A 14,215-nucleotide genomic window follows, 5' to 3' on the forward strand; every position below is an offset into this window, starting at 1 on the left:
TTGGGTATCACGGCCTTGATGGCGACAAAGACTGAGTGACTGAGCTGTTACCCCGACCTCCCCCCCCCCCCACACCCCCACCCTCTGCACCACAGCCCAGGCGATCGGCACCATCACTTCATCTTCCCAGGAGCCTGGCGCTGCAGAGATTCGTACGTATCAACGCGGTGTTCTCCCAGACCCTGGGGGGAGAGAGAGGGGGTAAGAGATAATCTGGGAGGGAGGGAGGGAGAGTCAGAGAGAGAAAGAGATGGGGATACTGAGCGAGAAGAGAAACAGAGAGTGTCAGGGAGAGAGACAGAGGAGGGTGGGGGTTTGGGGGTAGATAAGGGGGGAGAGAAAGAGGGGAAAAGAGTGAGAGGGGGATGGGGAGAGAGCGAGAGAGATGCAGAAAGAGGCTGACAAAATTGAAGGGAGAGATTGAGAAAAAGTGGAAAATAGCAACAGAAAGGCTAAAGAAATAACATAAAAAGTGAGGGAAAGACAGAGAGTGGAGGGGGTAGGGAGAGAAGGAAGTGTCCGTACCGTGTAAATGCCCTCTTCTTGCTGTGGGAAGAAGAGAAAGGGAGAAAAAAGATCATAAATATGTTGTTGCAACAACTAAACATGTCCCATCACACACTCCCAGGGCACGGGTCAGACACAGGGTGAAGATCCCTCTACACTGTCCCGTCACACACTCCCAGGGCACGGGTCAGACACAGAGTGAAGCTCCCTCTACACTGTCCCATCACACACTCCCAGGGCACGGGTCAGACACAGGGTGAAGATCCCTCTACACTGTCCCATCACACACTCCCGGGGCACGGGTCAGACACAGGGTGAAGATCCCTCTACACTGTCCCATCACACACTCCCAGGGCACGGCAGTAACGTGATCAGTACTCACTTTCTTTCCACGAGGACCTGTTGGTTTTTCTCCTTTCAGTTCCTCGTAGATGTCCTTGCTTCCCATCCGCAGATGCTGACGGACACACAATGATTAAAGAAAATACCATGCAGCCTGTTCCCCATCAGAGAATAAACCCTCTCACCCCTTATCCCCATCTACACACACCAGGCAGCCTTTTCCCCATCAGAGGGGATTCACCTTCTCACCCATTTTGGGTTGGTCCTGGGATTGGGGGTCTGTGCCCCTGGGTCCTGCCCACTTGTCAGATGTCCCTCACCCTGCCCCGGCCTCACCTCATACTCTGACGCCGCAGATGCTGCCTTCTCCTTCTTTCGATCCAGGATCTGTGGTGATTGATTGAAAAAGGTTTCAATTATCCTTCAGCAAGTACAGAAACATAGTCAGATAGAAGCACCTTCCACCTCAGCCCTTCAGACCTGAGAAATATGAGGCCATTCAGCCCTTCATTCCTGCTTCCCCATTCACTGACCACAGCCGATCTGTCACCTCAACCCCACTCCCTGCACTAACCCCACATCCCTTGGTTCCCTCAACACCCAACAACCCAGCAAGCCCTGTCCTGGATCCCCTCAATGACTGACTCTTCACCGCCCCGGAGAAAGAATTCCAGACTCCTCCACTGGGTGAAGAAATGTCTCCCCATCTCTGTCCTGATTGATCGACCCCTCATTTGGAGACCTGTGACTCCTGGTTTTTTAATCCCTCCAGCCAGGGGGAGAGCCCGCCCCACACTGTGTGTGTGTGTGTGTGTGTGTGTGTGTGTGTGTGTGTGTGCGCGCGTGCGTGAGATTCTCTCCCACCGGCCCCTCACCATTTTGCACTGATGTTAATCCCCCTCCCTCACACCGTCCCTCAGTAACCCATCTCCCCCAGTGCCCTGTGTCACTGACTGTATCCCCACTGATGTTAATACCCCTCCCTCACACTGTCCCTCAGTGACCCCTCTCCCCCAGTGCCCTCTGTCACTGACTGTATCCCCACTGATGTGAATGAAACTCTTCTCACTGACACGTGCCCCCTCACCTTCAGACGGCAGTACAGAGCTGTTAACACCGTCCCATAGACGAAGAGAATGGCATCCAGCACGTAACAAATCTCAGGCTCCCGCAGACCAGCTGCCCAGAGAGAGGAAGAAGTGAGGATGGTTCTGGTGCCGAGGAAGGCAGGACTTTACAAGAGACACCCAGCAACTGCAGTCCTGTCAAACTCCTCCCCCTCTCCCCATTACACTCCCTTAGCTGCTCTGCCCTTCTCTCCTCCCTCCATTCCTCCTCCCTCTAACCCCCTCCCCGTCTCTCTCCTCCCACCACCCGCTCTCCAGGTAAGTGTGTGGCTGGAGAGAGAGAGCACACAGCACTGAGGGCAGTGGGTTCCTGGGACAAAGGGAGTAGTTCTGGGCATGGTGCAAGGGGACCAGTTGTGGTCCTCTTGTGACCGATTGGGTGGGCTTGCTGATGGCCCTGGGGACAGTTTAAACCCCTGGCAGGGGGACAGAACCTGAGCAAAGACAGAAGGGAGAGAAGCAGGACTGGGACACGGAGAGCAGAACATTTCCTGAGAATACCTGAAAGGCAGAGACAAAGAAAGGTTGGAAAACAGACCAGCCGTGCTGAATGGCAGAAACCTCAGTGCAGGAGTCCAGTGAACAAGGCGATGAGCTGAGGGCACTGGTGCACACTGAGGCACGATCCTGTGGCTCTCGTGGAGATGTGGCTTCCGGTCCGGACGCTGAACATTCCCAGTGGTCGGGTTTCAGACGGGATGCGGGGAGGGGGATGGACGAGGAAGTTGGTTAACAGACCAGTCACAGTGCGAGAAGGGATGGTGTACCAAATGTGTGCATTGTGAGCAGGAGGCGGCCACTCGGCCCCACCACTGTAGATCCCAACTGTAACCTCAACCCACTTCCCACCGGTGACCTTTCACCCCATCGTTATCAAGAATCTTTCAACCTCCACCTTCAAAATATTCCAAGTCTCCACTTCCACTGCCCTCTGAGGAAGAGGGTTCCAAATAATCACCACCCTCCGAGAGAAAAATCTGCCTTATTTCTGTCTTAAACAGGCCACCCTTGATTTTCAGCCAGTGACTCCTGGTTCCAGAATCCCCCCACAGGGGAAAACATCCTGTCCACACCCACCCTGCCCGGACCCCTCAGCATCTGACGGGGTTCAGTCATCCTCTCACTCTTCTGAACTGGAACGGATTCTCGCCAAACCTGTCCGACCGTCCCATTCCAGGTCGTGGGCTAGTGAAATGTCAGACGGATTCTCCAGACCCAGATGAAGTATATCCCAGGCTATGAAACTGTGGCAAAAAAGGGAGAAAATTCCATGGGCTCTGACTACAATTTTCACTTCTCTCCAATGTACTGTTGTTTAAAGCAGGAGGAAGGGATAAGCCAGGTAATCATTGGTTAGTTTGACTTTGGTGCTGGACAAGTGACTGGCATTCAATGTAAGGAACAGTATAAACCATCATTTAGAAAGGCACAGATTAATCAGGGACAGTCAGCCTGGATTTGTGAAGGGACTAACTCAATGGTTCTCTGAGGAGGGTCAATGAGAGCGAAGTGTTTGATGTGGTCTACATGGATTTGAGCAAGGCTTTTGACAGCCCTAGGTGGCAGACTGATTTAAAACAAAAATGAGCTCATGGGATCCAAGAAAATTTGGCCCAACCCCAAGGTGGACTGAGTGGGTATGTCTGTAACTGGAGCTGTTACTTGTGGCTCAGTCCCCCGTCCCTCACTCTCAGATGGTGATGAGGAGGCGTACAGGAGTGAGGTAGTTGAGCTGGTTGAGTGGTGTTGCAACAACCTCACACTTAATGTCAGCAAGACCAAGAAATTGACTGTGGACTTCAGGAAGGGGAAGTCAGGAGAACACACACCAGTCCTCATTGAGGGCTCAGCGGTGGAAAGGGTGAGCAGCTTCGCGTTCCTGGAATCAACATCTTGGAGGATCTATCCTGGGCCTAACACACTATGCAACCATGAAGAAGGGACACAAGTGGCTCTACTTCATTAGGAGTTTGAGGAGATTTGGTACGTCACCAAATACCCTTGCAAATGTCAATAGATGTATGGAGGAGAGCATTCTGATTGGTTACATGATATGGAGGCTCCAATGTGCAGGATCGAAAGAGGTTGCAGAGGGTTGTAGACTCAGCCAGCTCCATCACAGGCACAACCCTCCCCGCCATCGAGGACACTTTCAAGAGGCGGTGTCTTAAGAAGGCAGCGTCTTAAGAAGGCAGCATCAATCATTAAGGACCCTCACCACCCAGGACATGCCCTCGTTATGAACATCAGGGAGCAGGTACAGGACCCTGAAGACCCACACTCAATGTTTCAGGAACAGCTTCTTCCCCTCCACCATCAGACTTCTGAATGGTCTGTGAACCCATGAACACTACCTCGTTATTTAGCTTTTGCACAATTTTTTTTTGTAACTTGCAGTAATTTTATGCCTTGCACTGTCTGCTGCAAAACAGCAAATTTCACAACATATGTCAGTGATAAAACTGAGGAAAGTTGTAGTTGCCACATCCCAGGAGAGACAGGGTCCCACTGGAGAGGGTGAGGAGTGGGGGGGTTGGTTTACGAGGATGTTGCCGGGACTGGAACACCGTCACTGTGCGGAGAGGTGGCAGAGGCTGGAGTTGTCTCCCCTGGAACAGAGGAAGCTGAGGGGAGATGGTGGAGGGTGTAAAGTGGTGAGGGGTCTGGGCAGAGTCAGTAGGAAGGACCGATTTCCCCAAGACCAGGGGCAGGGATTTACAGGAACTGGGACACGGATTAGAGGGGAGAGGAGGGAAGATGTTTCCCCAGAGGGCGGGGGTCTGGGACTCGCTGCCTGACCTGGGGGGGGGGGGCGGGGGGGGGCGGGGGGGGAGATGGGAAAAGAGGCAGAGATCCTCCCCACAGTTACACAGCACTCAGTGTGGGCTTGAAAAGCCGCAACTTGAGGGCGTGGGCTGGCTAGCATAGACAAGATGGGGCGAATGGCCTCCTGTGTTGCCAAGTTACGATTTTATATTTTTTCCTCTCTCCTCTTGTTTCACCCCTCTTGTCCTTCTCCCCCCATCCACTCTTCCTCCCTCCAGCCTTGCTTTCTCCATCTCTCTTCACCCACTAACCCATCCCCCCCCCGCCTGCCAAGCTATGTCCTTCTTCCCTTTCTGCCCCCCTTCCTCTCTCTCACGCCTCCTCCCTGCCTCCCTTGCTCTCCCCTCCTGCTCTCCTTGTACCTCCCTCTCTGGTTTCTCCCCCCTCTTCTCCCTATCCTTCGCACTCTTTCCTTCATCCCCCTCTCCTCTCTCACCCATCCACAGCCACCCCTCCCCACACTCTCTGGGCTGATGCAGAGACCAGTTGGAGGAAGTTACATTTTCGCCATTGGTGTGAGAGCCTCCCGTGTTTGCAACAACAGTTTGCAGAATGCAAACCACCAGAACCACAAATTCTGTCTGGCTATTTCTGTCTCCTTTACACTCCCCCACCCCCACCCGGTGTAGCCTGACAACAGGACCAGAGTGGGCAAGGACGGACCAGAGTGAGTGTGTTGTTGTCCAGTGTGCTCTAGCCAGCTTTCCTCAAGTTTTGGGATTGGCTGAGAATGTTGCCGGGGCTTCTGGAACATCCCTGTGTAACTCTGATCCGCAGCAGGTCACTGGGCACTGTGTCATTCTGATCCAGAATGGGTCACAGGGTCACCGATCTAGAACAGGACCCACTGGCCGTTGATCTAGAACAGTGGGTCACAGGCCACCTATCTAGAACAGGGGTCACTGGGCCCCCCTCTAATCCAGAACAATGGATTACATGGTGTGGTCAGTCAACTTAGAAAGAAGATCACAGGGTCTGTGGCTACTATGGGGCATGGGGCACTCTAATCTCGAGCAGTTGTCACAGGATGCAGTGTTACGTTGATCCAGAACTTTGGTAACAGCTTGGGGTTACTGCAGCCTGTTAGTGGGCAACAGTGGACAAGATGTCTGTCATCCAGACCAACACAACAGCAACAGGTCAGTGAATCACAGGGTGCAGGGTCTGAGTTAGAACAGTAGGTCACAGGGCCACTTGATCCACAACAGTGGTCACGGGGCACAAGGTTATTCTAATCCACAATATTGTTACAAGGGTTGCAGTCACTGATGTAAAACCTTTGGTCTCAGGGAACGAGGTTACACTGATCGAGAACAGGGGGCTGCAGGGAACCGGGTCACATTAATCTAGAATAGGTGGCCACAGTGCACAGGGTCACACTGATCTCAAACAATGCTTCACAAGGTGGAGGGTCCATCTGATCAACATCAGTGGGTTAAAGGTTGCAGGTTCACTCCAACCCAGAAGAAAGAGTCACAGGGCCACTGTGTCCTAGGTCAGGGGGTGCAGAGCCACTGATCTGGAACGGTGGGTCAGGACCCAGGTCACCCCATCTCTACTGGGAAGTCACTGGGGAGGATGGTAGACATGGAGCACTGGAATAGTCAGCAAACAAAGCAGAGAACCCGTGACTCACTGGACAATGCAAAGTCCAAGCCATGTACGGAGCAGCCCTTCCTGCATCGACCACCCCTTTCACCTCTGACTTTACCCACTTCTGAAGGTTCATCTGGGAGCGTTGTCCCTGGCCCTCTCTCCACGGATACGGTCTTACCTGCTAATTGCTTCCAACATTTCCAATTTTATGCTTACCAATGACTTCTGAAAGACCCTCCACTTGCCTGGGTGAGTGAAGATCCAACAACACTCGAGACAAAGCAGCCGCTCAATCGGCTCCCCGTCCACCTCCCTAAACCCTCCCTAACTCCACCATGAGTACACAGTGCCTGCCATGTGTACTGTCTACAAAATGCACTCAAGTTACTCACTCAGGCTACTCCGACAGAAGCTCCCAATCTGCAGTGTATTCTGACACATTCCACATGAGTACTACAGCACAGCGACATGGACTGACCTAGAATTCTAACGGCTCTGCCCTGTGGTGTGTGATGAGGGAGCTTCACCCTGCGTCTGACCCGTGCCCTGGGAGTGTGTAATGGGACAGTGTAGAGAGAGCTTCACCCTGTGTCTGACCCGTGCCCTGGGAGTATGCGACAGTGTAGAGAGAGCTTCACCTTGTGTCTGACCCATGCCCTGGGAGTGTGTGATGGGACAGTGCAGAGGGAGCTTCACCTTGTGTCTGACCCATGCCCTGGGAGCGTGCCGGTGTACCTACCCAGTGTATGTGTTCTTGTTAGCAGCTTGGGCAGTCTCAGACTGCAAAGAGATCCCTTACTTGGGCACTGGTGCTGGAGCTGGTGGAAAGTGTGAGGGAAGGTGATGTGACTGTGATCACACCTTCTCTCCCCCCTCCCGAGGCTCTGTTGCTACGCTGATCAGAGAACCGGAACTGTTTAAAGCTGTGACCATCATGGTCACAAGTTCAGGCAACGACTGTTTCCCAACTACAGAAGCTGTGAACATCATGGCGTCACCTCCTCCCTCTGCTGCAAGGTGGCCATTCAGACCATCAAATCTGTACAGTCCCTACACAGGAAAAAAGCACGGCTCTCTGCACAGCCCTGCACTCGATCGTTTTAATCGGGGCTGCCCGTTCACCATTTCCCTCGAGAAACAGCACTGGGGGAGGGTTGGGAGGTTCAGTCACCATTGTGTCCCACTGACAGAGTTCAGTAAATAGAAGACCACTCCTCAACCCCACCAAACACTCAAGGTCAAGGCTGCTGTACCAGACTTGCAACCAAACGCTTGTTCACTCCACTGAAAATTACACCAATCTGTTAAAATCCAAGACCAGACCCTGCCAATTACACACTCGACCAGCACTAGGTACAAGCACCTCCTTCTCCTATCCCCAACCCTCTCCCCACAGTTCTGCATCTTCCCTCCTCTCCAACACGGATTCTCCTCCCCCCACCGTGCCTCCCATCTCCACCCACAGCCAAACCCCCTCATCCCTGGAACCACACTGGGAAACCCCTTCCCCACCCTCTCCAGAGCCCTCACACCTTTCCCACGGTGCCGATCCCAGGAGGGGACACAAGCCTCCGGCTGTGCCTGCACCGCGGGTTTATAAAGGTTCACAATCTCTGCCTGCTCTTGTACCCCCTGTCCGTTTATAAACCCAGGGTCCCGTCTGTATTTTGCTTTTGCATTCCCCTCTCTGCAACCACACTAATTTTGACAAGTAACTGCAGGGCATTTTGTAGACGGAACACACTGCAGCAGAGCGAGGGAGTGTTTTGAGAGAGGGAAGGGTAGGGAGAGAGTGTTTGGAGTGGCAGAGAGAGGGAGCGTTTTGGGCAGAAGGTGTGTTGAGAGAAATGGACAGGGAGCGGCTGCTTTGTCCTGGACGGTGTCGAGCTTCTCGAGAGTTGCTGGAGCTGCAGCCACCCAGGCAGTGGAGAGTGTTCCATCACACTCCTGGCTGGTACCTTGCAGATGGGGGAAAGGCCATGGGCTGTCAAGAGGTGAGTCACTCCCCACAGGATACCCAGTCTCTGACTTGCTCCTGTAGCCACGGCGTTTGTGTGTCTGGTCCAGTTGAGTTTCTGGTCAGTGGTGACCCCGGGATGTTGACGGTGGGAACTGGGCGATGGGAATGTCAGTGAAGGTCAGGGGGAGGTGGTCGGACTCTCCCTTGTTGGAGATGGTCACTGCCTGGTACCTGTGTGGTGTGAATGTTACCCGTCACTTCTCAGCTGGTGTCTGAATGTTGTCTGGGTCTTGCTGCAGGCAGGCACGGGCTGCTTCACCTGCTGAGGTGTGAAAGGAACTGAACATTGTGCAGTCACCGGTGAACATCCCCACTTCTGAACTTGGGATGGATCAGCCACGGTTTATTGAACAGTCTCGAGGGGCTGAGTGGCCTCCTGCAGTTTCTGACTCCCTTATGAAGGTGAGAGGGGAGTGGAGGAGAATGTTGTTGCCCACCAAGGAGCCAGGGTGGGGGACTCAAAAGTGCCCAAGAGGTGCGGGGCCACAGACCCTGCTGACGATGAGCCAGTGTCTCGAGATGGGAAGGCAGCCCCTGGGATCAGAGGCGGAGGCGGCAGCTGGCTCAGTGTGAGATCAGCCGCACTCCCACCCCTCCTTGGGCAAATGCTCCCCCACCATAGTAACTCGGTCTCAGCCCACTGCAGCCGTCGGGGTCCCGGACCTCCTCAGGCAGGGAGGAGCTGGGCCCATCTCCGCACACTCTCACAATGCCACCGCTCCCCTATTGCACAACAGCAAGATGGACTGAAACCAAAATAAAATCAAACGGCCATTTTAGTCAGTGCTGCCCGTTCCCCATTTCCCTCGAGAAACAGTGCTGGGGGAGGGTGGGGAAGTTCAGTCACCACTGTGTTCCGCTGATAGTTCAGGAAACAGAAGACCACCTCCTAACCCCACCAACCACTCAAGGTCAAGGCTGGCGTGCCACACTTGCAGCCAGACCCTCAACTTCACTCTCCAAAAATTTACACCGATCTGTTAAAATCCAAGACCAGCCCCTCCCAATTACACACTCGACCAGCACTAGGTACGAGCACCCCCCGTCCCATCCCCCATCCTCTCCCCACAGCTCTGCATCTTCCCTCCTCTCCAACGCAGATTCTCCCTGATGAAAAACACTATATAACGCTGGAGAAACTCAGCAGGCCGGGCAGCATCCGTGGAGAAAAGCAGGCGGTCAACGTTTCGGGTCAGGACCCTTCTTCAGGACTGGAGACAGGAAAAGGGGAAGCCCGATATATAGGAGGGAAAAGCAGAGCAGTGATAGGTGGTAAAAGAGGGGAGGCGGGGTGGGCACAGGGTGGTGATAGGTGAGACAGTGATAGGCGGGTGTGGGGGAGGAGGGGAGAGCAGATCCACTGGGGGATGGGGCAAAGGAGAGAAGAAAAAGGCTAGGCAAGGGAAGAGAAGAATCATGGTGTGGGGGGGGTGGGGTTGGGGGTGTGTGGGGAAGCGGGGTGGAAATTACATAAAGTGGGAGAATCCAATGTTCCTGCCGTTAGGCTGTAAGGTTCCAAGATGGAAAATGAGGTGCTGATCCTCCAGTTTGCGCTTGGAATTCTCCTAGTAGTAGAGGGGGCCGAGGACTGACATATCAGTGACAGTGGGGGGGGGGAGGGGGGGGGAGTGGGGGAGCTGCAGTGACCAGCAACGGGGAGATGCAGATCGCGGTTACGGACAGAGCGCAGGTGGTCTGCAAAACAGTCACCGAGTCTGCGTTTGCTCTCACCAATGTAGAGGAGGCCCCACTTGGAGCACCGAATGCAGGAGATGATATTAAGGGAGGTGCAGGTGAGTCTCTCTCTCTCACCTGAAAAGGACTGTTTGGGTCCCTGGATGGAGGTGGCGCAGGGGCAGTTGTTGCACCCATGGTGGGGGCAGTGGAAAGTTGCTGGCGGGGGGGGGGGGGGGGGGGGGGGAGTGAACTTAGGAGTCACGGAGAGAGCGGTCCCTGCGAAAGGCAGAAAGGGTGGGGAGGGGAAGACGTGCTTGGTGGTGGGGTCCCGTTAGAGACGGCGGAAGTGGCAGAGGACGGCGTGTTGGGTACGTAGGCTGGTGGGATGAAATGAAAGGACAATCCCTGTTTGGGTCCGGGAGGATGGTGGTGAGAGCGGAGGTGCGGAAAATGGCAGATACGGGTGCCAGCTCTCTCGATTCTCTCCCCCACCATGCCTCCCATCTCCACCCACAGCCAACCCCCCTCATCCCTGGAACCACATTGGGAAACCCCTTCCCCACCCTCTCCAGAGCCCTCACACCTTTCCCACGGTGCCGATCCCAGGAGGGGACACAAGCCTCCAGCAGTGTCCGCACCGCTGGCTTATAAAGGTTCACAATCTCTGCCTGCTCTTCTACCCCCTGCCCGTTTATAAACCCAGGGTCCCGTCTCTATTTTGCTTTTGCATTCCCCTCTCTGCAACCGCACTATTTTTGACAAGTAACTGCAGGGCATTTTGTAGATGGAACACACTGCAGCAGAGCGAGGGAGTGTTTAGGGAAGGGTAGGGAGAGAGTGTTTGGAGTGGCAGAGAGAGGGAGCGTTTTGGGCAGAAGGTGTGTTGAGAGAAATGGACAGGCAGCGGTTGCTTTGTCCTGGACAGTGTCGAGCTTCTCGAGAGTTGCTGGAGCTGCAGCCACCCAGGCAGTGGAGAGTGTTCCATCATACTCCTGGCTGGTATCTTGGAGATGGGGGAAAGGCCTTGGGCTGTCAGGAGGTGAGTCACTCCCCACAGGATACCCAGTCCAGTTGAGTTTCTGGTCAGTGGTGACCCCGGGGTGTTGATGGTGGGGACTGGGCGATGGGAATGTCAGTGAAGGTCAGGGGGAGATGGTCACCGCCTGGTACCTGTGTGGTGTGAATGTTACCCATCACTTCTCAGCCGGTGTCTGAATGTTGTCTGGGTCTTGCTGCAGGCAGGCACGGGCTGCTTCACCTGCTGAGGTGTGAAAGGAACTGAACATTGTGCAGTCACCGGTGAACATCCCCACTTCTGAACTTGGGATGGATCAGCCACGGTTTATTGAACAGGCTCGAGGGGCTGAGTGGCCTCCTGCAGTTTCTGACTCCCTTATGAGGGCGAGAGGGGAGTGGAGGAGAATGTTGTTGCCCACCAAGGAGCCAGGGTGGGGGACTCAAAAGTGCCCAAGAGGTGTGGGGCCACAGACCCTGCTGACGAAGAGCCAGTGCCTCGAGATGGGAAGGCAGCCCCGGGATCAGAGGCGGAGGTGGCAGCTGGCTCAATGTGAGATCAGCCCCTCTCCCACCCCCTCCTTGGGCAAATGCTCCCCCACCATAGTAACTCGGTCTCAGCCCACTGCAGCTGCCGGGGTCCCGGACCTCCTCAGGCAGGGGGGAGCTGGGCCCACCTCCGCACACTCTCACAATGCCACCGCTCCCCTATTGCACAACAGCAAGATGGACTGAAACCAAAATAAAATCAAACGGCCATTTTAGTCAGTGCTGCCCGTTCCCCATTTCCCTCGAGAAACAGTGCTGGGGGAGGGTGGGGAAGTTCAGTCACCACTGTGTTCCGCTGATAGTTCAGGAAACAGAAGACCACCTCCTAACCCCACCAATCACTCAAGGTCAAGGCTGGCGTGCCACACTTGCAGCCAGACCCTCAACTTCACTCTCCAAAAATTTACACCGATCTGTTAAAATCCAAGACCAGCCCCTCCCAATTACACACTCGACCAGCACTAGGTACGAGCACCCCCTCGTCCCATCCCCCATCCTCTCCCCACAGCTCTGCATCTTCCCTCCTCTCCAACACGGATTCTCCCTTATGAAAAACACTATATAACGCTGGAGAAACTCAGCAGGCCGGGCAGCATCCGTGGAGAAAAGCAGTCGGTCAACGTTTCGGGTCAGGACCCTTTCTCAGGACTGGAGACAGGAAAAGGGGAAGCCCGATATATAGGAGGGAAAAGCAGAGCAGTGATAGGTGGTAAAAGAGGGGAGGCGGGATGGGCACAGGGTGGTGATAGGTGAGACAGTGATAGGCGGGTGTGGGGGAGGAGGGGAGAGCAGATCCACTGGGGGATGGGGCAAAGGAGAGAAGAAAAAGGCTAGGCAAGGGAAGAGAAGAATCATGGTGTGTTGGGGGGGGGGGGGGGGGTTGGGGGTGTGTGGGGAAGCTGGTTGCGAATTACATAAAAGTGGGAGAATCCAATGTTCCTGCCGTTAGGCTGCAAGGTTCCAAGATGGAAAATGAGGTGTTGATCCTCCAGTTTGCGCTTGGAATTCTCCTGGCAGTAGAGGGGGCCAAGGACTGACATATCAGTGACAGTGGGGGGGGGGGGGGGGCGAGGGGGGGAGCTGCAGTGACCAGCAACAGGGAGATGCAGATCGCGGTTACGGACAGAGCGCAGGTGGTCTGCAAAACAGTCACCGAGTCTGCGTTTGCTCTCACCAATGTAGAGGAGGCCCCACTTGGAGCACCGAATGCAGGAGATGATATTAAGGGAGGTGCAGGTGAGTCTCTCTCTCACCTGAAAAGGACTGTTTGGGTCCCTGGATGGAGGTGGCGCAGGGGCAGCTGTTGCACCCATGGTGGGGGCAGTGGAAAGTTGCTGGGGTGGGGGGGGGAGTGAACTTAGGAGTCACGGAGAGAGCGGTCCCTGCGAAAGGCAGAAAGGGTGGGGAGGGGAAGACGTGCTTGGTGGTGGGGTCCCGTTGGAGACGGCGGAAGTGGCAGAGGACGGCGTGTTGGGTACGTAGGCTGGTGGGATGAAATGAAAGGACAATCCCTGTTTGGGTCCGGGAGGATGGTGGTGAGAGCGGAGGTGCGGAAAATGGCAGATACGGGTGCCAGCTCTCTCGATTCTCCCCCCCACCGTGCCTCCCATCTCCACCCACAGCCAACCCCCCTCATCCCTGGAACCACATTGGGAAACCCCTTCCCCACCCTCTCCAGAGCCCTCACACCTTTCCTACGGTGCCGATCCCAGGAGGGGACACAAGCCTCCGGCTGTGCCTGCACCGCGGGTTTATAAAGGTTCACAATCTCTGCCTGCTCTTCTACCCCCTGCCCGTTTATAAACCCAGGGTCCCGTCTGTATTTTGCTTTTGCATTCCCCTCTCTGCAACCGCACTAATTTTGACAAGTAACTGCAAGGTATTTTGTGGACAGTACACACTGCAGCCCCGATGTATTTAGGGCAGAGGGAGGGAGTGTTTAGGGAGGTGTAGGTAGGAAGTGTTTGCAGTGGCAGAGGGGGAGTGAGTTTTTAAAGAAAGGCAGAGGGAGGAGTGTTTAGACCGGAGGGAGGGAAAGCTGATCGAACAGCTGTTTTATCAGTAAAGCAGAGCAGTGATGGGTGGACAGAAGAGGGGAGATGGGGTGGGCACAGGGTGGTGATAGGTAGATGCAGGTGAGACAGTGATAGGCGGGTGCGGGGGAGGAGGGGGGGGGGAGCAGATCCACCGGGGGATGGGTCAAAGGGAAGGAGAGAGGAAGAAGGCTAGGAAAGGGAAGAGAAGCATGGTGGGGGGGTTGTGGGGAAGGGTGGGGGTGCGAATTACCTGAAGTGGGAGAATTCAATGTTCCTGCCGTTAGGCTGCAAGGTTCCAAGATGGAAAATGAGGTGCTGTTCCTGCAGTTTGCGCTTGGAATTCTCCTGGCAGTGGAGGAGGCCGAGGACTGACAGATCAGTGATGGTGTGGGAGGGGGAGATGCAGATCGCGGTTACGGACAAACTCCCACCCCCCCCCCCCCCCCCCACCACAGTAACTGGGTCTCAGCCCACTGCAGCTGCCGGGGTCCCAGACCTCCTCAGGCAGAGGGGAGCTGGGC

General features: G+C 55.0%; 1 protein-coding gene and 1 long non-coding RNA gene across 2 annotated transcripts in view; both read right to left on the bottom strand.

Annotated features, from left to right (window-relative positions):
• The window catches only part of LOC127580905 (SLAM family member 5-like), a 294,315-nt gene that overhangs the window by 173,681 nt on the left and 106,419 nt on the right, over window positions 1-14,215 (bottom strand). The window lies entirely within an intron of this gene.
• LOC127580919 (uncharacterized) lies at window positions 890-2,089 on the bottom strand. Its single transcript, XR_007957901.1, has 3 exons — window positions 1,937-2,089; window positions 1,186-1,236; window positions 890-964 (listed from the first exon to the last, which is right to left on the bottom strand). It is a non-coding gene; the product is annotated as an uncharacterized LOC127580919 (long non-coding RNA).

This window comes from Pristis pectinata, chromosome 20 (genome assembly GCF_009764475.1).
Source record: "Pristis pectinata isolate sPriPec2 chromosome 20, sPriPec2.1.pri, whole genome shotgun sequence".
NCBI lineage: Eukaryota > Metazoa > Chordata > Chondrichthyes > Rhinopristiformes > Pristidae > Pristis > Pristis pectinata.